Here is an 18,534-nt window from a genome sequence, read left to right on the forward strand (position 1 = left end):
ACAGAGAGAGACATAGGGGTTCAGGTACATATGTCTTTGAAAGTTACGTCACAGGTAGACAGGGTGGTTAAGAAGGCATTGAGCATGTTTACCTTCATTGTTCAGACCTTTGGGTTGGGACATCATGTTGTGGTTATACAGGTTGTTGATGAGACCTTGGTTTCTTTCCAAAAATAAGAAAAGTTTAGAGTGTAGCTTCTTTTACATGGTTATCTCCATATCTATAGATTCAAACACCCTGTGTTAATTTGTAATATGAATTTCCCACAGTCATATAATGTTATGCATGGTGTATATGCTCGGGTTACAGCTTATAGGAATGGAAGAGGCAATTCTGTAGAAGTTTCAATTAAGAACAAAAGACATCATTCTGTAAATCCATGCTGATGTTTAATCTCTACAGAAGCAATTATCCTAATCCTCTTGCCTGCTTTTAATCTGCTTTTTCTTCAACTGTCTATCCAGCATGTTCTTAAAAATATTGATGTAGCCTCTGCTTAATTCACTGACTATAGTCTTTCAATTTTTTGTGAAACTAAATTGCCCTAAATATTTTCTATCAATTACTGAAGTACACTTTTCATCAATTTAAGCTCTTTTATGAAATGATTGCTCCATTCTTAATGAACACTGCCCCAATTCTTCATATCTTCACAGTAATATTCATATGAGACAGCTTCCTATTGAATCCATCTTATTACCTTTCCTGTTTTCTCAGCATTCTTCCAATATTCTGGACCACAAAACTGCATACAGCCCTCCAATTGTGCTCTTATTAAATTCATCATTACACATTGACTTTTACATCTCTTGTTGTACAATGCAATATTCCATAAAATAGAAAGAGAAAATGCTGGAAATTAGAATTCACCCTTAACTTGCTCTGGTTTAAGGGAAAACCCTAGTTTCTTTAATCTGTCCACATAACTGAAGTCACTCACTATAGGTATAATTGCAGTAAACATCCTCTATACCCTCAGCAAAGGTTTGTATCTTTCCTGAATAAAATGTGATGCCCAAAATTGTTCAAGTGGGAGTTCAGTGCACAGGAGAAAAAAGGTGCATTAAGTAAGGTTTATTGTGAGGAGTTATGTATAGTCATAGTTATCAGTAGTTGTAAGGTTTACTAAGTTGAGTCAAAGTAAAATAACATTAATATAAGAAAAGCAAGTGAAACAAAAGTTAACACCAGTGAAGTAGAGTTAAGGCACCACACAGAAACTTGGTCACATAGAATGCATGTTATGTATTATGTGGGAAGTCATAGAGTCATAGAGATGTACAGCATGGAAACAGACCCTTCGGTCCAACCCGTCCATGCCAACCAGATATCCCAACCCAATCTACTCCCACCTGCCAGCACCTGGCCCATATCCCTCCAAACCCTTTCTATTCATATACTCATCCAAATGCCTCTTAAATGTTGCAATTGTACCAGCCTCCACCACTTCCTCTGGCAGCTCATTCCATACACGTACCACCCTGTGTGAAAATGTTGCCCCATAGGTCTCTTTTATATCTTTCCCCTCTCACCCTAAACCTATGCCTTCTAGTTCTGGACTCCCCCATCCCAGGGAAAAGACTTTGCCTATTTACCCTATCCATGTCCCTCATAATTTTTTAAACCTCTATATGGTCACCCCTCAGCCTCTGACGCTCCAGGGAAAACAGCCCCAGCCTGTTCAACCTCTCCCTGTAGCTCAAATCCTCCACTCTGGCAACATCCTTGTAAATCTTTTCTGAACCCTTTCAAGTTTCACAACATCTTTCCGATGTTGTGAAATGACCGATATGAAGGGGGATGAGGTGCTGAAAGTAGATTTCCGAGAGCGAAGAAGGAGATAGGAAGGAGACCAGAATTGCATGCAATATTCCAACAGTGGCCTAACCAATGTCTTGTACAGCCGCAACATGACCTCCCAATTCCTGTACTCAATACTCTGACCAATAAAGGAAAGCATACCAAACGCCTTTTTCACCATCCTGTCTACCTGCAACTCCACTTTCAAGGAGCTATGAACCTGCACTGCAAGGTCTCTTTGTTCAATAACACCCCCTAAGATCTTACCATTAAGTGTATAAGTCCTGCTAAGATTTGCTTTCCCAAAATGCAGCACCTTGCATTTATCTGAATTAAACTCCATCTGCCACTTCTCAGCCCATTGACCCATCTGGTCCAGATCCTGTTGTAATCTGAGGTAACCCTCTTCGCTGTCCACTACACCTCCGATTTTGGTGTCATTTGCAAACTTACTAACCGTGTCTCTTATGCTCACATCCAAATCATTTATGTAAATGACAAAAAATAGAGAACCCAGCACCGATCCTTGTGGCACTCCACTGGTCACAGGCCTCCAGTCTGAAAAACAACCCTCCGCCACCACCCTCTGTCTTCTACCTTTGAGCCAGTTCTGTATTCAAAGGGCTAGTTCTCCCTGTATTCCGTGAGATATAACCTTGCTAATCAGTCTCCCATATCATAATGACCTACATGATCACATGTGCTGGAGTCCTTGCCAGAGTTTCAGAGTTTGAGCAGCCACTGTAATCACCATAGTGCATCTGTGGGGATGAGAGCTATGTGAATAGTACATTCAGTGAAGTAGGAGCATTGGGTCAGAATGAAAATGGGTAAGCACCAGGTAGTCCAAGAGAACCAAGCAGGACGAGAAGCCATAATCCATGTTGGTACAAATGACTGATATGAAGGGGGATGAGGTGCTGAAAGTAGATTTCAAAGAGCTAAGAAGGAGATTAAAAAATAGGACCACTTAAAGCAATAATTCAGGATTCCTTCCAGTTCCACGTAGTAATGAGCATGGAAATAAAAGAATTGAGAAATTGAATACATGGCTGGAGAGCTGGTGTTGGAAGGAGAGAATCTCATTTCTAAGGTATTGGGAATTTTCCCAGGACAGGTGGAAGCAGTACACAATGAGCAGACTGCATCTTATCTGGACTGGAATGAACATCCTCGCAGGAAGATTCATTAGTGCTGTTGGGGGGGGGGGTTTAAACTAGATTGCCATGGGGATGGGAACCTGGGAAGGAGCTCAGATTCAAGGAAACGAAACAGGTTCATAAAGTTGAGAAATAGAGACCCAAAGCAGAATACAGAAGAAGCATCAGATAGAATTAGAATAGAGAATAATGTTTTTTTTTTATGAATGTGCATAGCATTCACAAAATAATGGATTATTTGAGTTAAGATAAATTAAGATAAATGAGTATGTTTAATTGGCATTATGGACACATGCCTCCCGAACAGTACTGTGGGTGTACCTACAACTCAAGGATTGCAATGGCTTAGGGGCAATTAGGCATAAGCAAATTGTCCTGCATTTTGTGGACAGGTCATACATAAGAACATCAGAGTAGCAGAAAGCATCATTTGACATGATCATGACTGATCTCATTGCGGTCTCTACTCCACCTTCCAGCCTGCTGTTCATAACCGTTCAACCTGTTACAAATTTAAAACAAATCTATCTCCTCAAATTTACTCAATGTCCCAGCATCCACCATACTCTGGGGTAGTGAATTCCACAGATTTTTGACCTTTGAGAGAAATATAGAGGAACCTCGATTATCCGGCATTCGATTAACTGACTTTCAGATGATCCAAACAAGATTGCAAGGTCCCGATGTTATCCAGCGTTCAATTATCCGGCATTCGATTAACTGAATGAAATACTCCCTGCCCATGTCCTTCGGATAATCGAGGTTCATCTGTATATGTGGGTAATTTTCCAAATTATCGCCTGAGTGTCTATTTTGTAGCTGCACAGCAACAGTGCAGAGCACTTGTGGGACCTTTTTGGAAGGGTGAAGAGTCAGAGGTTATGACCAACATTGGCATCAACAACATTGATAGAAAGAGGGATAAGATCCAGAAAAACAGATTTAGGCAGCTAAGTGAGATTAAAATGAAGCACGTCTAAGACAGTTATCCTAGGATTGCCATTGGCACCACATGCTATTATGCCGCATGCTCACCTGTAGCTCCTTAAACCTGGACTAATGGGAATATGTTGGGTTGTGAGGTTGGAGATTATTTGCATATAACTCTATTGACAGTCTTCACTCACAACACCTCATGGATAGAACAGAAGCATATAAAATAGAAACCGGTCCTTTGAGCTTGCTCAATATGACCATGGTTGATCATCCAACTCAATACCCTGTTCCCACTCTTTCCCCAGGCCCTTTGGTTCCTTTAGCCTGAAGAATTATATCTGTATCCTTCTTTAAAGCATTCAATTGGATTTGGCCTCAACTGCTTCCTGTGAGAGATTTCCACAGGTTCACACTCCCTGAGTAAAGAAATTTCTCCTCATCTGTGTCCTACCCTATTATTCTTAGACTGTGACCACTGGTTCTAGACTACCTGGTCATCCTTCCTGTGTTTACCTTGTCTAGCCCTGTTAGAGTTTTATTGGCTTCTGTGAGATTTTCCACTCCGTTCTTCTAAATTGCAATGAATATAATCCTAACTGAACCAATCATCCTTCATACATCAGTCCTGCAGTGCCAGGAATCAATCTGTTAAATCTGGCTGTAGTCACACCCCCTCCCCCCCACCCTCCCTCCCAAATACCTTACTTAATTTGACCTTTGTGCTTTACCACTGTCTGTTCTCAGATAGATGACTCCCATCTTGAACTCTAGCCCGAACAATCGCTCTCCTTCATGCACCAACTCCCCAACAAAAATGTATTGCATTCAGAAAGGCACTCTGAACAAACTCAGTTGCCAGCCATTGCAAGGTATTAGTTCAGGTAAAATTTGGATTAATTTGGAATATCTCAAACACACTACAAGCACATAATCAAACAGGGTAAGTAATGAGTTCCTCAATGCCTCACCTAGATGATCATTTCTTCGTTCAACCAGAAGAAAAGAAATCAGATTCTGGATCAGTGGTGCTGGAAGAGCACAGCAATTCAGGCAGCATCCGAAGACAGGCAAAATCGACGTTTTGGGCAAAAGCCCTTCATCAGGAATAAAGGCAGAGAGCCTGAAGCGTGGAGAGATAAGCTAGAGGAGGGTGGGGGTGGGGAGAGAGTGGCATAGAGTACAATAGGTCAGTGGGGAAGGAGATGAAGGTGATAGGTCAGGGAGGAGAGGGTGGAGTGGATGGGTGGAAAAGGAGCTGGGCAGGTCGGACAAGTCCGGACAGGTCAGGGGATCGAGTTGCTGGAGGTTAGAAGCTAGGATGAGGTGGGGGAAGGGGAAATGAGGAAACTGTTGAAATCCACATTGATGCCCTGGGGTTGAAGTGTTCCGAGGCGGAAGATGAGGCGTTCTTCCTCCAGGCGTCTGGTGGTGAGGGAGCGGCGGTGGAGGAGGCCCAGCACCTCCATATCCTCGGCAGAGTGGGAGGGGGAGTTGAAATGTTGAGCCACTGGGCGATTTGGTTGATTGGTGCGGGTGTCTCGGAGATGTTCCCTAAAGCGCTCTGCTAGGAGGCGCCCAGTCTCCCCAATGTAGAGGAGACCGCATCGGGAGCAACGGATACAATAGATGATATTAGTGGATGTGCAGGTAAAACTTTGATGGATGTGGAAAGCTCCTTTGGGGCCTTGGATAGAGGTGAGGGAGGAGGTGTGGGCGCAGGTTTTACAGTTCCTGCGGTGGCAGGGGAAAGTGCCAGGATGGGAGGGTGGGTCGTAGGGGGGCGTGGACCTGACCAGGTAGTCACGGAGGGAACGGTCTTTGCGGAAGGCGGAGAGGGGTGGGGAGGGAAATATATCCCTGGTGGTGGGGTCTGTTTGGAGGTGGCGGAAATGTCGGCGGATGATTTGGTTTATGCGAAGGTTGGTAGGGTGAAAGGTGAGCACCAGGGGCATTCTGTCCTTGTTGCGGTTGGAGGGGTTCGGTCAAGGCAGGCAATCATTTTGATTCATGACACCAAATTCCCCCTCCACTTCCATTCAGACATAATAGAGCACGTACATCATTGAACTTACTGCTCACTCAGAGATGTAAATATATCTAAGGTTAACTTTGGAAAACCTTATGAAAATTTCTCTCCGATCTCTAAGCTAATTCTACATGATTGTAAGTGGACCATGAATATCTGTATTTTCAATAACATTGCATGTTTTCTGTGTCCCTGTAGAATGATTGTTTGCTGCCCACAGGCACTGCATGGTTCAATAATCGGGTCCAGAGGACATAATGAAATAAAAGACAGGACAGCTAACTTTTCTTTTCGTGTACAGATTTTACCTGCATGACCCTCAAATTCTGTCATTTCTTGTTCTCTGTACTAACATATACACCAAAACAAAATATAATTCCACTATCATTTTACAAACATTAATACCATCTTGACTAATCCTATATTACTGGAATAAAAGTAACTTATTCATTGCCTCGTATCTGAATGGTGAATAAAACCCAATTTTTACATATTAGACCTGTTAAAATATACCCCATTTGACACGGTGGCAGTGGCACACAACACAATGGAGGATATCCACAACATTAAAGCCTGGACCTCATCTTGCCGAGGACTGTGTGGTTGCTGCTCTTAGAAGTACAGCCATTGCCAGATGTATCTGCAACAGGTTTCATTCTTGAATTCAGCCCTGAGGCAGGGTCTAATTCAGTTCACCCTCTTTTATATCTTCTCTAGTGTGTTTGTGTGACACTTGACTGAATAATAAAAGCAACAGGATGTCACCTTTTGTTCTATATGTGCAACTACAGCAAACTGGTAATTAGGAGTCGTAAAAGGTAGTTGGTTATTTTGCACCTTACTTACCTAAGGTTACTCAGATCATTTATATTGCCTTAACTTCTATTTGGTCATGAACTTGAGATAGGCGAATTTGTCAAGTATAAGTTGATGAGATACAAATATTGACAATTGTCAGTCTGATTTATTTGGTTTATTACTCCTCTTGAAAGCACAAACACGGTGGCACCCTTGTGTTTTTGGTGAGTAGGTATTCAAAGGTACTCATCTGTAAATTTTGCAATATGTTTTTCTCTGCACCGGAAGGGTGCAATAATGAATTGAAGGGATTACAAAACACTTTGTTCATGCATTGAGAGAAATTTATTTGTTTCCAAGAATGCACCAAAAGTTCAATCCAAGCAGACATTATTAATATGTGACTTTTTACAGTTTCAGTGAAGCAATAATGGATTATCCAGAAAGTGAGCAGTATAGAAAAATGAGTGGATCAGTCTAAAATAGTAACTTGTTACACATTGTCCATTTACATCTATTATCAAGTAGGATCATACAAGGTCTACAGCACAGAAGCAGATTATTCAACCTGACGTGTCTGTATTTATATTCAGGAAGGTTTGCTTTGTCATCAAAGACTGATCAAGTCTTGCAAGAATAGGAAATCCAAATTCATTAAGTTCAACTTTCAGTGTAGGTGGGTTAAATCATTGCTTGATGAAATTCCTAATCTTGTATTTTTAGTCCTTGAGACTACTTTATGACTAATTGTGATAGAGCAGGTATCTGTGGGAAAGTTGAACTATCCTGTGTCAAATTAAGAACATTTGTCCAGTGCATGTAAAGTCTGTTTTTTAAGTTGTGAGTAAAGAGGGAAACTCCTCATTAAATTACATGATGGAGGCCCGCTCTAAGCACAACTGCTTATAACTTACAAATAAATAACTTGCTCTGCAGGCCAAATCGAATCGAATCTCCAAGAACCTAGCCAACAATCCTGTTCAGTGAGTCCAGTATGAACATCATTCAGAAGTAAGTTCAGACTACATTGTGACATTCCACAGCTCATCTCTGGAGCTCTTACGTGAATAGTAGATAGTTGTATAAGGTGAAGGAGAACAACATATGTTCGTGGAACCAAGCGTAACAAGGTATGAATTTCTTTGGGAAAGAAGAGGAGGGGAATTGAGGAAAACCATCTGTTCTTTTAATTCAAGAAAGTGGTAAGATTCTGCATATCTATATATAGTGAGAAGGAAAGATCTGTCAATAGTACTAAAAACAAAATAAAAGATGCTGAAAATACTCAGCAAGTTCGGCAGTATCTCTGAGGAAATTAACAATGAGCTGGTCTTACATTTTTTAGCTGTGTCAATTTTATCATGTTTTATGGAGAGTTTCTCTCCACAAGGCCTTGTGAGCTTCCTTCGCTGCATCTTATCAAACTCGGCTCGTTAACTAGCTCTCCTGCCTCTCTCTCGCGCTCCTTTCATCCAAACCTAGTCTCATTCTACCATTCACCATACCGTACTTGCTACTGTTGAGGTATACCAGAATGCACCAGCATCCCTTTCCCTGGTGCCATCTTTAAAAGGTTTTTGTGTGCCCGAATAAGCACCATCAGCCTGGAAATGCCCTGCATGGTTACTGACATTAATCGCAGACATGGTAGAGTAGGGAAAGTTGGCACTGCACTTTACAGGTAATGAGGAGGAGGTTCTGATGTACAGGGTGGTGCAAAAGAGGGACTAGTCTGGGTCAGTGCAGTTTCAGTTACCTGGAGGATTGCTCGACAATATAGGGAAAAGGTCAGTGACCTTCTCCACTCTGTCAGTATAAGTGTCACCATCTTCCCTCTGCTACATCGCACTCACTTTATCTCTGTTACTGAACCCACCTCCCATCAAGACTCATGCTCTACCAGTCTCACTATTGCCTGCAATATCTTCCTCATTTGCTCTCACCCACCTCAGTCCCCAATGCCACTAGCCCTGCATGTCCTCTGCACTATCTACTCACCTGCTCGGGCCACCTGCTCCAGAAGTAACAGCCAAATCACCCACTTTCATCTCCCTTAATATCAGCCTCTCTCTGTTGTTCCAGGAAGAAAATATGGACAGCAAGTGAACAGCCTGGAGATGCAGTCTAGTCCAGTTCATAAGTTGGGTGTATGTCCCTGAGTGCAGTGTCCTTGCTATAGCATCACAATGAGACTTGTCCTTCTGCCCCGAGGTGTAGTATTGATACGCAGAAGCATGTTGCATGTGGGTCAAAAATGGGTCATTAGTGGCTGGGACATGTCAGATGAAAGTATCCATGATTTTTGGGTACATATGGCTGGTGCCATGGAGCATGACCTGAGATGTTGGTCATGCCAACGTAGAATCCCCATGGACTGAGCAATCTGTGAGTGGAAGTTGCGAGGTACCCGTTCTGACTTCTGTGTTGAGATTTCTCGGTGTCCGATTTGCTTGTGGCAGGTGGTCAGATAGAAAGCTGTATATTAATGCGGTGAGGTCTGCAGTCAATAAGATGTTTAACAAGCAATAATCCCCCCAATAGGCAATCTGCTGCTGCTCAGAGAGAATCCCACTTCAACACCTAGAACAGATGCCATGAGTTATTCCTGATGTCAAGACAGGCCTCACTGGATTTAAAATCATAGAATCCCTATAGTGTGGAGCAGGCCATTTGACCCATCATATTCATACGTTCTCTCTGAAGAGCATCCCACCCAGACCCACCGCCTCCTATTCTATTCTTGTAATCCTGCATTTCTCATGGCTAATCCACCTAATCTGCACATGCCTGGACACTATGGGCAATTTACGTTGGCTAATCCAGCTAACCTTCTCACACAATTCTGCCACATTCCCACCTGATGTTCAGGTCCTTAAATGATTCTGTCTCAACTTTCTGGCCAAATGATCTGAAATATTAACTCTCCTCCTTTCTCCAAACATACTCAGCATGTCCCACAACTTTGTTTTCTTCTTCCAGATTTCCAGCAACCACAGGCATTTTGCTTTTGTCTCGTTGTATCCTTTCATGTTCACTTCATGTTCAGTCCAGGTAGTATGAGTGTGCTGATTCTTTTTAAAATGCGCTGAAATCTCTCAATTGAAAGCATAATCAGGTTTGCTGAACTCATGAGCTCATACTGATATTCTATTTTGTCTTGCCACAACTGACTGCAATCCGCCCACTTTAACAAATAACCCTCAGGAATTTAGCAGTCTTGAGGCAGTTGCCTTTACCTGTCTGCAGTAATGGTTATTACTTAAGCGTCCTACCACGTGACTGTCTGAGTTTCAAAATCAGAAAGAGTGTGTTGTCTTCTTGTTGTGACTAGCCAGAAGATAATGCTGTCATTTAACTTTGGCTCTTTTCAATGTGCATTTCCAAAAATGGTCATGTTTTATTTCCAGTCTGGTACAATGCTGAAATGATTATCTGAAGTGGGATTGATTACATGATTAGCTATGGTTTGTGCTAATGCCAGGGTGTGCTTTGGATGAATTGTAAGCACAGTTTTGTTTTGAACAAGAGTGTCTGTGAAAACTAATTGTACCAAATGGTGATGCCATGTTTCTCTTGATAATATTTGGTTGACTGCAGGACCAAAAAGACAGTGTGTCTTCATTTTGTATAAATTTTAAACCAGACCCAGCAGGATGAAAGTGTGATTCTAATCCAGTGTGTCGCCAGTTCACATATTTCTTTCATGTCTTTATTTAAAGCAAATTAATAAATAATTAGTAACAGATTGATGTCAGTTTGATCAGGCAGAAGATACAGAAGCTTGAAAACATGCACCAACAGTGTCTTCCCTCTTGTTATTAGACTGATGAATGGACTCTCTAACTTCAAATAATGTTGATTTTGTTCATACTGATCATGCTTCATGCACCTGCTGTGCAGTGTAAACTGTATGTCGCACTCTCCATCTAGGCACCTAGTGATCTCTATGTCCTTGCTTACTATGATCTGCCAGAACTGCTTGCCAAACAAAGCTTTTCACTGAACTTAGTTGCACGTGATGCCAATAAATCAAGTCAAAAAAAGGGAGCCCTTAAACCATCTATAAAGCACCAGCACCATAATCAGAGAAACAATCACACAGGACTGTTTTACTTATAACAGGTGACCTCTAAAGTCGAGATTGTTTCAGTGCAGTAACTGCAGAAGTCCCACATCGTCAGAGGGGCAACCTTACATGGAGACATTAAACTGTGATCATTTCTGTCCTTTAGCTGGACTGGAAAGACACCATAGTGCTCTCATTAAGAATAGCTTGGTTGACCTGGACCAACAAGGGGTGGTGTGGTGGCTCAGTGGTTTGCACTGCTGCCTCACAGCACCAGGGGCCTGGGTTTGCTTTCAGCCTCAGGTGACTGTGTGGAGTTTGCATGTTCTCCCTGTGCCTGCGTGGGTTTCCTCCGGGTGCTCTGGTTTCCTCCCACAGTCCAAAGATATGCAGGTTAGGTGAATTGGCCATGCTAAAATTGAGGAGAAAGTGAGGTCTGCAGATGCTGGAGATCAGAGCTGAAAATGTGTTGTTGGAAAAGCGCAGCAGGTCAGGCAGCATCCAGGGAACAGGAGAATCGACGTTTCGGGCATGCTAAAATTGCCCATATGATGTGTAGGTTAGGAGTAAAAGTAGAGGAATAGGTTGGTGTGGACTTGTTGGGCCAAAGGGCCTGTTTCCACATTGTAGGAATTCTAAAATTTTGTTGGGTATATAGCTCTCTGGGACATCTGAGGTGTGAAATGCTTTAGAATGCAAATTTGTTGTTTTGTTCACATGAAGCGTAAATACAAAAGTTCAAAGTTGGTATTTTCCCACCAAAGGCTAATTCAGAAACAATGCTGCAGTTGCTGTATACATTACATTCCACACGTGATCCCCCATGGCATTATTCAGAAAGTTCAGCAGAGGTTTGGGGCTAATAATTATCCTTCAACCAAAACCCCAAGAATAATTGAACAACTGTGTATTTCATATTTTCAGAAACCTGACATCTTGTCTAGGTTCCTGGAGAGTGGCTGTAGGATATTCACGAACATCATCTGTTTCAGTAGTCTGGTCTTCTCGGCACAGCAGCAAAGAAATAACAACTCGTCCACAGAATCTCTACAGTGTGGAAGCCATTCAGCCCATACCAACCATCTGGAGACATCCCACCCAGACCCACTCCTTACCTTATGCTGGTAACCCTTCATTTCCCATCACCAATCACAGGGCCTGCACATCCCTGGACACTACGGGAATTTAGCATGGCCAATTCACCTAACCTGTGGGAGGAAATGGAGCACATGAATGAAACCCACACAAACACAGGGTAACATACAAACTCCCACAGACAGTTGCCCAAGGATGGAATTGAAGCTGAGTCCCTGGTGCTGTGAGGCAACAGTGCGAACCACTGAGCCACCATGCTACCCCAAAGTATTGTATAATATTTCAATGTAACAAAAATACGCCAAGGTAACTCACAAGACAATATAAAATAAAACTTCACACATAAGGAAAAATTAAGACAGATGGCCAAAGCCTCAGACAAAAAAAATAGGTTTTGGTGTGTCTTAAGGAGAAGTTTAGTGAGGAAATTACAGGGTAAGGGAATTTGACAGCTGAAGGCCTAGTCTTTGGTGTGTTGGGATTAAAATTGGCAATGCTCAAGAGGTTGGAATTACAGTACAGATATCTCAGAGAGTTTTAGAGCTGGTGAGATAGGATATTTTAAAATGAAAACATAAATGATAATCTTAATATTGAGGCATTCCCAGACTGGGAACCAGTGTAAGTCACAAACACAGGAGGCCTAGTTAGCAACTTATGGTGTAAGAGGTCACAAGCAGAGTTATGAATGAGTTCCAGGGATGAAGTTGGAAGAATGGCCAGGAGAGTATTGGAATAGTCAAGTCTAAAGGGGCAAAAAGCATGCATGAAGGTTTCAGCAGCTGATGAGCTGGGAGACGGTGGAGTAGGACAATATCACTAAGATGAAAATGAGCTGTTTTAGTGATGTTGCAGATATGTGTTTAGAAATCTACTAAAGGGCAGATATGACACCAAGGATGCATTCTGGTTCAACCTCAGACAGTTGGATGGATGGAGTCAGCAGCTATGAATGGAATATACGATGGAGACTGAAGATAATGGCTTCAGTCTTGTTACTAGGAAGTCTCTGCTCATTCAATACTGCATGCTCAACAAGCAGTCTGGTAAAGCAGTGTTTACGGGGGATCCAAGATGGCGGCGACCCAGCAAGACTGAGTCTATAGTGCTCCTCCCAAGACTTGGGTACTGTGGGTCACCCACCCCCTACCACGCTCACCAAATCATTTATAATAGTTGTGTAATTTAATTAGTTGTGTAATATTACATTTAAACAATTTAATCCTAAGTAAAAATGACTAAAGGGAAGGGAGCCCGCAGCTCTCAGCAAGCAGGAACCCCTCCCCCACCCTCTCCAGCGGTAGCAGAGGAGTCCACAGCCGCCCCAGGGGACTTACCTACAGTGACAAGCCTTGCAGAAATGATTTCCAAGCTGGATTCGAAGATCGATGCCTTTATTGCAGAGTCCAGAAATCGTTGGGACTTGCTCTCGGCCGCGCTGCCGAAGCACGACCGAGAAATCCAAGAAATTGAGCGCCGAGTTGGAGGGGCGGAGTTAAAGGCCGCGACCTCCGAAACTACCGCTCAATCGGCCGTGGATCAGGTCCGGACTCTCGAGCAGCGAGTTCGGACCTTGGAAAATCATATATCGAGGTCGTCGAAAAAATATTCGTTTGCTGGGCCTTCCCGAACGGCTGCCACAGCTTTTAAATCTGCAAGCTGGATCAGGCCAGGTAAGGGTGGAATGGGCCTACCGGGTCGCAATACGCGGGCCCGGCTCGAACCAGCGCCCACGCCCGGTCCTGTTCCGGCTGCAGAGCTACAAGGAGAGGCAGATACTCCTAGAAGCCTCTAGAAATCTCGGAAAAGACCCCCAAGCTATGATCTATAAAGGATCCAAGATCATGCTATTTCAGGACTTTACCCCGGCTCTGGTTCGAAAGAGGAAGGCATTCGACAAGGCGAAGAAGCGTTTAAGGGTCTTAAATATTCAGTACTCCTTACGCTACCCAGCGACGTTACGCTTTAACCATGAAGGATCCGTATATAACTTTGGATCACCAGAAAAGGCTAAGGAATTCTTGGACTCTCTTAGATAAACTGTCAGACATAATGGATGTTGGTTTGCCTTTCCCCCTGCTTTGGTTTATATCCCCCCCCTTTTTTTTTCTCTTACCTTACTGTTTAATATTATCATGGGGGGTGGGGAGAGGGATTTGATTTTCTCCCCCCCCCCCCCCCTTGGGGTTGTTTTCTGTTATTATTTTATGTATATATGAGGGATGTATGTATATGTGTGTGTGTGTGTGTATGTATATATATATATATATATATATATATAAGCTGGGGGGTTTGGTTAATGTTGGTGGGGGGAGGTGGTTACCTTATTCAATTTTACCTCTGTCTCTAGGAGCGGGGTTGTTTTCCCCTTGTTATTTTGTATTATTATATTTAATTATTATTTGTTGAGGTGGTAATTTTATAGTTAATGTTTATATATGGTATTAACATCACCAAATATATCCAGGTGTTGGTATGGGTGGGGGTAGGGTGCTCACTGTTAACTCTAGCTTTGTATTTTATTTGAATTCTCCTCATTTTATTGAGGAGTGCCTGGGTCAAGGGTGGGGCATTGGTCGGGAGAGGAAATGATGGACTTTTGGAGAGGAAGTGACACCCCCTGGGAACAAGGGGGAAAATCTCCACTTAGATACGTTTTATATTTTTTTATTTAGAAATAGTTTTTTATTGTATTGTTGTGGGTGTATTAAAGAGGTTTTATTTTTGTAAATTTTATATGTTCTACGCTCGGGATGTTCTGGATAGGGTTCCCCCTCCCGAGGGGTCTCGGATTGGCCCAGAGGATTATGGTTGATCAGTCGGTTAAGTGGTGCACCTGGAATGTCAAGGGGAGTAATTCGCCAGTCAAAAGGAAGAAAATATTATCAAATCTTAAGAAGGAAAGAGTTGATATAGCTCTCCTACAGGAGACACACCTGTCGGATAAAGAACACTTGAAATTACGACCGGGCGGATTTGATCAGGCCTTTTTTTTTTCTTTTAGCTCAAAAAGCAGGGGAGTTGTTATTCTTGTTCGGAAGAATTTCCCTTTCAAAATCCTAAAGCAGATAAAAGACGAATCTGGTCGATATATCTTTATTAAAGCCCTCATAAATGGAGAGGAATATGGGATTTTAAATTTGTACTGCCCCCCGGCACACCCCTTTAAATTTATAACGGAAGCCTTTTCAAAATTGATGGCTTTTGATGCCCATCACATAATTATAGGGGGAGACTTTAATTGTATTATGGATCCGGAAATAGATAGGATTCCCAAGAGTACTACAGGAGTATCTCCCAGATCTAGACAATTGATGGATCTGAACAAAGAATTAGGATTAGTAGATGTATGGAGATGTCTTCATCCACAGGGCAGAGATTTTTCTTTCTACTCTAATCCACATAAATGTCATACCAGAATTGATATGTTTTTTGCCCCCTCGATTTTTTAAAATTCCATATCATCCTGTAAAATAGGTAGTATAGCAATTTCCGACCACGCTGCTGTATATATGGAAACTAAGGCGAGGAACAATGGGACATCCCCTCGGCATTGGCGTATGGACCCCTTCCTAATGAAAGATAGTAAATTTGTAAAGTACTTCTCTCAAGAATTTAAAACTTTTTTAGAAATTAATTCAGGTACAGCTAGCAACCCGTCAATGATGTGGGAGACCATCAAAGCTTACACGCAAGGTTTGATCATCTCCTACTCAGCGACCCAGAAGGAATTGAAGGGAGAACAAGAGCGTCTGCTTGAAGCCCGCTTAAAAGCGGCTGAAACAGCATACACTGATAGACCTTCTATTATTAAATTGCAAAGGATTACAGCTCTTAGGACAGCTCGAAACACTACGCTTACTGAAACGGTTAAGAGGGAAATATTATTTGCAAAACAAAGGTTATATGAATATGGCGACAAACTGGGTAGATACTTAGCATTTCTTGCAAAGAAAAAAAAGGCCCCTCAGACTACTACATCTATCAAGGAAAGTACGGGTATTTTGACTCATGATCATAAAAAGATTAATGCGATCTTTAGAGAATTTTATTCTGAGTTATATAAATCGCAGGATTGTGAAGATAGGACAAGGAGGATGCAGTCATTTTTTAAAAATTTGACTTTTCCAGGCCTAACTCCAGAACAAGTATCGGTCCTAAATGCTCCTCTTACACTCCAAGAAATACTTGATGCAATTAGGCAACTTCAGAATGGTAAGGCGCCGTGCCCAGATGGTTTTCAAGCTGAATTCTATAAAGAATTTACAGAAATATTGGCTGGTCCACTTATGGACATGTATAACTATGCATATAGTCAGGGCTCCCGCCTTCGCTGAAAGAGGCAAATATCTCTCTTATCCTTAAAAAAGGAAAGGACCCAGAAGATTGTACATCATATCCTTGCTAAATGTAGATTTTAAAATCCTTTCTAAAACGTTAGCACTGAGACTAGAAAGGATACTGCCACATATTATAAAGGAGGATCAGACAGGGTTTATTAAGGGCCGTAGATCATCCAATAATATTAGAAGGGCTCTGAATATGATTCAAGCTTGTCATCAGGGAAAGATACCAGGAGTAGTGGTTTCATTAGACGCGGAAAAGGCATTTGATAGGGTCGAATGGTCATATTTGTTTTACACATTGGAAAGGTTTGGCGTTGGACAGGTGTTTACCAAATGGGTCTCAACATTGTATAGTGATCCCAAAGCAGTTGTGGTTACCAATGGATTAGGTTCGGATAGCTTCAGTGTGGGTAGGGGCTGCCGTCAGGGATGTCCCCTCTCGCCATTGTTATTTACGCTAATAATTGAACCACTAGCAGAAGCTATATGAGCTGATCCTAATATAGTGGCCCCGAGGATTGGTACAGGTAAACATAAAATTACCCTTTATGCAGATGATGTTCTTCTATTCCTCAGTAACCCTCTGATGTCCATACCTCGCCTAATCCAAGTTATCAATACATTTAGTGCATTCTCAGGCTATAAAATTAATTTTTCAAAATCGGAGGCTATGCCAATGGGTGGTCTTGCTATGATACCCCCGCTTAGCGGACGGATCCCTTTTTTCCTTTCGTTGGTCCCTGGAGGGCTTCTTATATTTAGGCATTTTTATTACTCCAGTATTTGGTCAGTTGTATAAGGCTAATTTTGTGTATTTACTGGAAAGGATACGGCAGGACCTCCAGCGATGGGGAGACCTACCAATTTCCGGGTTGGGTAGAATAGCACTAATCAAAATGAATGTCCTGCCCCGTCTCCTATATCCTATGAGAATGCTTCCGGTGATGCTGCCGAGGACGGCTTTATGTAAATTATATGGCTGGCTGGGCTCCTTTATCTGGAATCATAGGCGGCCCCTCATTAAGCTGAAGAAGCTACAGCTTCCACAGGCAAGGGGAGGATTGGACTTCCCAGACTTTAGGAAATATCAGTTAAGTTCCTTATTAAGTTACATAGCTGATTGGGTCTTGTCTGATCCACAATCAATCTGGTTGGACATCGAGGCCTCTCAAGTAAAATACCCACTTATTAACCTTTTATTCTCAGACAAGAGGAAAATCATTACAGATCACTGTAAAAACCCTATAATACTAAATACATTCAAGGCTTGGAATATAATGCAGCAAAATGAGGGCAATTCACATAAAACATCCCCCTATGCACCGATAGTGGGAGCATGGGGATTCCAACCGGGGTTAACAGATGCCAGTTTTAAACTCTGGAGATCCAGGGGTATCTCATGTTTAGGGGATCTATTTAAAGATGGGGTCCTGATGTCTTTTGAACAGCTGCGTCAGAAATTCGGATTACCTAATGGAGACCTCTTTCGATACTTCCAAATTCGAGATTATATACAGAAGAAGACTACGTTATTAGATAGTCTTTATAAATCAGATAGAGAATGTAGCATCCTACGACCAGTGGGGGTATCTTCCGTCAGTACTATTTATCATTTACTACATGATGAAGTATCGGGAGATATGGATAATCTGCTTAAAACATGGGATCAGGATTTGGGACTAGAAATCTCTATAGAAACGAGGAATGATACTTGGGAAAATGCTAGAAGAATTACTATCTGTAACAGAACCCGGGCTATCCAACTGAAGATACTTCATAGGGCCCATATAGCACCGGCTCGATTGGCAAAATTTAAGGCAGGAGCATCTCCAATGTGTCCTAAATGCAAAATAGAGGTGGGCACTCTTGTACATTGCCTATGGACCTGTCATAAGATCCGTAGATATTGGACTAAAGTAGCAAGTACCCTGACAGAAATTTTAGGAACGGAAATTAAAGTGAACCCTGTATCCCTCCTTTTGGGCTTTTCGAACTTTCCCTCCCTGGACATGCATGGGAAGAGACTATTTTCTATTCTCTCTTTCTGTGCAAGGAAAAATATTTTGGTGAACTGGGCGGCTGAGGGCCCCCCTGGACTTTCAAATTGGCACAGATTAATTATGGAATGTATTCCCCTTGACTTCCTTACAAATATGGTGCACCGAAAGACCGAATTATTTTATAAAATATGGCAGCCCTTCTTGAATTACATAAATACAGATATTTCGGCTATCCTAACAAGGGTTTTTATTTAATTGAGATTACAAACCTGGCTGGTCCGGGGCCCCTCGGGGAAGGAATCCCGC

The sequence above is a fragment of the Chiloscyllium plagiosum genome, unplaced genomic scaffold, assembly GCF_037043375.1.
Source record: "Chiloscyllium plagiosum isolate Xiang-an unplaced genomic scaffold, Cpla_swu_hap1 HiC_scaffold_8, whole genome shotgun sequence".
Taxonomy (NCBI): Eukaryota; Metazoa; Chordata; class Chondrichthyes; order Orectolobiformes; family Hemiscylliidae; genus Chiloscyllium; species Chiloscyllium plagiosum.